Consider the following 7017-nt stretch of genomic DNA (forward strand, 5'->3'; position numbering starts at 1 on the left):
TGAGGATTCATTACTAAATCCAATAATCCAATCCAATAAGTGCCCACTATGTGCCAGGCACTGTGCTAAGGGGTGGGGACACAATTAATAAAAAGAAAGACAATCCCTGCCTTCGAGGAACTTACAATGTAATGGAAGGAAATAATGCACAAAAGGAGGCAGGAAAGGGGCAAAAGGGAGCCCAGGGAGCATCTTGCTCAATGGAGTTGAAACCAGGCAGAGCAGCAAATGTAGAGGGTAGTGATCTGAGAGTTCAGTTTCTGTCCTCTATAAAGGAAGGCATTAGGAAGAGTTTGGTACTCTACCCTCCAGCCCTTGAACAGAGGGGAGGGGTGGCTGAAGGAGGTAGTGTCAGTCAAGGCTTGAGTTAGCAGCATGGTGATGAGACTAGAAGTGATGAGTTGGGCAGCAAATCCAGAGTGGAATGACAATTCTAAGTGATAGAATTTAATTTCTTATCAGATTGATAAGCAGGTATCCAACAAAAAACAATCCAAGGATGATTTTGACTTGGAAGTATCCAAAAATTACAACCTGTGTTGGAACCCTCAATTTGGACAGCTCTTCTCAAGTTTGAAGCAGGAACATGGGGAACCACACAGGCATTCATAGTTCTTGACGGAAAAGAGAAGTGTAAGATCACAGAGTTTAGAGTAACAAGGAACTTTAGAGACCAACTAATCCACCTTTCTTCTTTTACAGAAGAAAAGTTGAGGCTTGGAGGGTTTAAGTGACTTGCCCAAGGTTGTCTGATGCCAAACGCAACATTCTTTTTATCACATTGCCTTGTTCCAGGCTGCTTCTGGGACTTTTTTATACCCTTGTCCCCCCTCCCACTCCCTGTTTCTATATCCTATTTTCCTCCCCTATCTTACTCAATTTTTCCCTGCAACTTCTCCTTTCCCAATGTCTCAGTGATCCTCACTTTCCTAGTAGACAAGTCAGTAAATTATTACAAGTATTTTCTTGTGTCCTGAGGCCTGGGTGTGGCTTAAACTAGCCCATGGAAGAGGGGATCGGTGCTATTGATTTAAATAAACATAAACCCTGGTAAAGTCTATCAGGGCACACAGAGGATGGGGGTTAGCTTTCTTTTGGGTTGCAAAGTGCTATCGAAGGAAATTTTTCTTGATTTTTTTCAGGTAAGAAATAAATGAGGTAATATTGACCCTCTCCTTGTTTCAATTTTTACGGTGCCTAGTATGTGCCAGGCACTATAATGAGCACTTTATAAATACTATTTCATTTGATTCTCACAAAATCCTCAAAGGTAAATACTATTATTATCCCCATTTTGCTGTTGAGGAAACTGAAGGAAAAAGAGGTTAAGTGACTTACCCAGGGTCATATAGCTAAGATGAAACTAAAGCCAGATTTGAACTCAAGTCTTCCTGACTCCAGGCCCAGTGCTCTATCCACTGGACCACCTAGCTGCCTCTGGTTACATGTACACTCACATACACAGACATACACTTCTAGTACATAATTTTTTAATAAGATCCACACCAACTAAAAAAATCAGAATCAATAGTGTTGCACAAAAATAGTCACAAGTTTTATTTCTCAACCAGCCCAGTTCTTGGCCCAAGTGGTTTGACTCTTAGCCAGTAGGAGTCAAATGAGATAATATTAATAACTCATAAGGTTTACTAAGTGCTAAAGTTACTAAGCTCTATTTGCAAATACACATATGTATGTAGTTCTATTTGAAAATATATGTGTATATGTATACATGCATATGTATGACTCGTTGTATAAATGTAATATATTATTATTGAGATGGGACTGAACTTTTATGATTTTGCTGACTTGAAGAACTCTTGATGCAGAAACTCCTTCTACCAATGTTGACCGGCACCTTCATGGCAACTTGTAGTCTTAGAAGTTGCTTCTAGGGAGAGGAGCCAAGATGGTAGGGTAAAAGCAGGGACTTTCTTGAGCTTTCCCCCAAATCACTCCAAATACCTGTAAAAATTGACTATAAACCAATTCCAGAGCTACAGAACTCACAAAATGATGGAGTGAGACAGGTCTCCAGCCCAAGATGGCCTGGAGGGTTGCCAGGAAGGGTCTATAACACTGTGCTAGGAGCAGAGCACAGCCCAGTGTGGGCTGTGCCAGCACAGACCAGGCCAGAGAAGACTGGGTGGAGCAGGCCTCAGGGCACTGAATCACTGGCAGCTGTGGCGGTTTCCAGGCTTCTCAACCCACAAGCGCCAAAGACAACTTAGCAGGTCAGTGAGAAAACTCTGTCAGACCATGATGAGGGAAGAGCACAGTCTGGCCCCAGCCTTGGGGTGGCAGAGGTGGCGGCAGCAGCAGTGGCAGCAGCTGCAGTGGCAGCGGCTGCTTCTGGAGCTATAGGCCCACAGATAGTGGGGGGAAGGGGGTCAAGTGTCTGATCAGAGCAGGAGTGCAGGGATCTCTTTGCTGGCAGTGAGGCAGGATTATCTTGCTTTACCCTGCTTGGATCTGGGTCACAGTTCTGGGTGGTGGTCTTGGGGTGAGGAGGAGTGCTGTGGTGGCTGTGGAGAGGGAATCCTCCTCACAGTTCCAGAGCAGAGAAAAGTGTGTGAGGTCACTCACAGACCAGAGCACAGGCCAATAGAAGAGTAAACACCTCTCCTTGAATCGAAACACCTCAGAAGAACTGAAAATTTACAGGTGCCTACAAGTAGCTCTAACAACAGCTGTGCAAAACCTTGGAGCTTGGGACAGAGCATTCTTTACTCTGGAAGCAGAGTCACACCTTGACAAAGAGCTCAAAAGTCAAGTAGTTGGTTGGAAAAATGAGCAGACAGTGTTAAAAAAAACTCAGACTATAGAATATTACTTTGGTGACAAGGAAGATCAAAACATACAACCAGAGGAACACAACAAAGCCAAAGCTCCTACATCCAAAGACTCCAAGAAAAATATGAATTGATCACAAGCCATGGAAAAGCTGAAAAAGGATTTTGAAAATCAAGTAAGACAAGTAGAGGAAAAATTGAAAGAAATGAGCGGGATGCAAGAAAATGATGAAAAATGAGTCAACATCTTGCTAAAGGAGACCCAAAAAAATACTGAATAAAATAACACCTTAAAAAATATACTAACCCAAATGGCAAAAGAGCTCAAAAAAGCCAATGAAGAGAATAATGCCTTAAAAGACATAATTAGCCAAATGAAAAGGAGGTCCAAAAGCTCACTGAAAGAAAATAATTCCTTAAAAATTAGAATGGAGCAAATGGAAAGCTAATGACTTTATGAGAAATCAAGAAATTATAAAACAAAGCCAAAAGAATGAAAATATAGAAGACAGTGTGAAATATCTCATTGGAAAAACCACTGACCTGGAGAAAAGATCCAGGAGAGATAATTTAAAAGTTATTGGACTATCTGAAAGCCATGACCAAAAAAAGAGCCTAGACATCATCTTTCAAGAAATTATCAAGGAAAATTCTCCTAATATTCTTGAACCAAAGGGTAAAATAGAAATTGAAAGAATCCACTGATCACCTCTTGAAAAAGATCCTGGCCTCCATCTGACTGAAGTCATGTGCCAGGCTCTTCTTCCCAAACCTGGAAACATGGCAGTGCCCATGGGCTTGGCATCTACAATCCTCTGCCTCTGTCTTGGGGGCTGTGCCCAGGACCTGCGGAGCATTCTGGCCATCACCTCCTTGAACCCTTACACCAAGGGGAAAACCAGCCACTTTCTGGGCATTTGTATGCAGAGGTCAGGCAAGGGCCTGGGGGCCATTTTCATGCTGCACAACACCATCGAGGGCCAAGGGATTGAGATCTGTTTCAACCTGTACAGCCCATGCATGAAGAAGATCCAGGTGGTCAGGCTGGAGAAGCACCTGGATGACAACCTCATGTACCTCCGTGATGCCCTCTCTGAGCATAGCACTTTCGATGTGGACATGAAGCCTGTGGCCCTGCCCCCTGGCTGGGCAATGCCCATGAATGAGCTAAAGGTCAAGATGAAGCCCAAGCCATGGTCTAAATGATGGGAGCATCCCACCTTCAATATCAAGGGTATCTGCTTCACCTACGCCTGACTGAGGACCAGCTGAAGGAGGCCCAGAAGTGGAGCTGGCCCTGGCTCAAGTTTGACATGATGAAGGAGTCCAAGATTGAGGCCAAGATATGGGAGGAGATGCAGGCATTTCATAGGTCCTGAGACTGTGACCTTTGAAGCACCATGCAGGACAGCCTCCTGCTCCCATTCCCTGTGGGGTCAGCAGGCTTCAGAGGCCAGGTCTATGCAGTGGGTGCCTGCAAACCCTCACACTCTGACCTCCCACCCCAGCCCACTCCCCACCCTTCTCTGATGGCAGGCAACCATTTGGTCCTCTCAGAGGATATGAGGAAGGCTTTTTACTGACCAGGATGTCCATATCGACTGGACTCCTTCCATTCCGGAGCCACAGGCCCTCCAGGGCCTGGGAAAGTGAGGACCTGGGTACACTGTGCATACACCCAACACAATGACTGATTCCTCCTACTCCCTGATGAACTTGTGGCACACATACAAGCAGTACAATAAATGTTTATTAAGCAAAAAAAAAGGATCCCAAAAGGAAAACTCCTAGGAATATTGTAGCCAAATTCCAGAGTTCCCAGGTCAAGGAGAAAATATTGCAAGCAGCCAGAAAGAAACAATTTGAATATTGTGGAAACACAATCAGGATAATACAAGATCTAGCAGTTTCTACATTAAGGGATCAAAGGGCTTGGAATGTAATATTCCAGAGGTCAAAGGAGCTAGGATTAAAACCAAGAATCACCTACCCAGCAAAACTGAGTATAATACTTCTGGGGAAAATGGATATTCAATGAAATAGAGGACTTTCAAGTATTCTTGATGAAAAGACCAGAGCTGAACTGAAAATTTGACTTTCAAACACAAGAATCAAGAGACGCATGAAAAGGTAAACAAGAACAAGAAATCATAAGAGACTTATTAAAGTTGAACTTCCTACATGGAAAGATGATATTTCTAACTCATGAGATCTTTCTCAGTGTTATGGTAGTTGAAGGGAACACACACACACACACACACACACACACACACACACACACACAGAGACAGAGGGCACAGGGTGAGTTGAATATGAAGGGATGATATCTAAAAAATAAAATTAAGGGGTGAGAGAGGGATATATTAGGAGGAGGAAAAAGGGAGAGATAGAATAGGGTAAATTATCTCACATAAAAGAGGCAAGAAAAAGCTGTTATAATGGAAGGGAAGGGGGGGGAGGTGAAAGGGAATGAGTGAACCTTATGCTCATTGGATTTGGCTTAAGGAGGGAACAATATACACACTCAATTGGGTATCTTACCCTACAGGAAAGTAGGGGGCAAGGGGATGGGGGGGGGAATAATAGAAAGGAAGGCAGATTGGGGGAAGGGGTGGTTAGTAGTCAGAAACAAACACTTTAGAAAAGGGATAGGGTCAAAGGAGAAAATAGAATAAATGGAGGGTGGGATAGGATGGAGGGAAATATAGTTTTTCACAACATGACTATTATGGAAGTGTTTTGCATAACTACACATGTATAAACTATATTGAATTGCTTGCCTTCTCAATGAGGGTGGGAGGGGAGGGAAGAAGGGAGAGAATCGGAAACTCAAAGTTTTAAAAACAAATGTTAAAAAGTGTTTTTACATGCAACTGGGACATAAGATGTACAGGCAATGGGGTATAGAAATCTGTATTGCCTTACAGGAAAGTAAGGAGAAAGGGGATGGGGGGGAGTGGGGTGATAGAAGAGAGGGCAGACTGGAGGAAGGGGTAATCAGAATGCATGCCCTCTTGGGGTGGGGGGGAGGGGAGAGATGGGGAGAAAAATTGTAACTAAAAATCTTGTGGAAATGAATGTTGAAAACTAAAAATAAATAAATTAATCTTAAAAAAAGAAGTTGCCTCTAGAGCACTGAGAGGTTAAGTGTCTTGGTCAGAGAGACATAGCCAGTATGTGTCAGAAGCACGGCTTGAACCTAGGTCTTTCTAACTTCAAGATCAGTCCTCTCAGTTGCTTCGTTGGTACTATTGCTACTGCTATTATTACTGTTAATCTAGGACACTATAGATAAAAACCAAAGTCTGGGGTGGATCTCTGAGGCAGCTAGGTGGTTCAGTGCATAAAGCACTGGGCCTAGAGTCAGGAAGACATGAGTTTAGATTCACTTTGTATCAGTCACTTACTAGTTGTGTGACCCTGGGTAAGTCTCTTAACCACTGTCTGTCTCAGTTTCCTCAGCTGTAAAATGGGAATTACAATAGCACTGACCTCCCAGGTTGTTCTGAGGCTCAAATGAGATAATATTTGTAAATTGCTTAGCCCATTGCCCGGTGCATAATAGGCTCTCAACAATTGCTTGTTTCCTTCCCTCCCTCCCTTCCTTCCTTCCTCCCTTCCTTCCCCCCCTCCCTCCTTCCCTCCCTCCTTCCTTCCTTCCTTCCTTCCTTCCCTCCTTCCTTCCTTCCTTCCATCCTTCCCTCCCTCCTTCCTTCCTTCCTTCCTTCCTTCCATCCTTCCTTCCTTCCTTCCATCCTCCCCTCCCTCCTTCCCTCCTTCCTTCCTTCCTTCCCTCCTTCCTTCCTTCCCTCCTTCCTTCCTTCCCTCCTTCCTTCCATCCTTCCTTCCTTCCTTCCTTCCTTCCTTCCATCCTTCCCTCCCTCCTTCCTTCCTTCCTTCCTTCCTTCCATCCCTCCCTCCTTCCCTCCTTCCTTCCTTCCTTCCTTCCTTCCATCCCTCCTTCCTTCCTTCCTTCCTTCCTTCCTTCCTTCCTTCCTTCCTTCCTTCCGTCCTTCCTTCCTTCCTTCCTTCCATCCTCCCCTCCCTCCTTCCCTCCTTCCTTCCTTCCTTCCTTCCCTCCTTCCCTCCTTCCTTCCTTCCTTCCCTCCTTCCCTCCTTCCCTCCTTCCTTCCTTCCTTCCTTCCTTCCTTCCTTCCTTCCTTCCTTCCTTCCTTCCTTCCTTCCTTCCTTCCTTCTTTCCTTCCTTCTTTCGTCGTAGCTTGTC

General features: G+C 44.4%; 1 pseudogene; it reads left to right on the forward strand.

The window, feature by feature from the left end:
* Positions 1 to 3572: 3572 nt before the first annotated feature.
* LOC118857732 lies at positions 3573 to 4171 on the forward strand (annotated as a pseudogene).
* The last annotated feature ends 2846 nt before the right edge of the window (positions 4172 to 7017 follow it).

This window comes from Trichosurus vulpecula, chromosome 7 (assembly GCF_011100635.1).
Source record: "Trichosurus vulpecula isolate mTriVul1 chromosome 7, mTriVul1.pri, whole genome shotgun sequence".
In the NCBI taxonomy this organism is placed as follows: Eukaryota; Metazoa; Chordata; class Mammalia; order Diprotodontia; family Phalangeridae; genus Trichosurus; species Trichosurus vulpecula.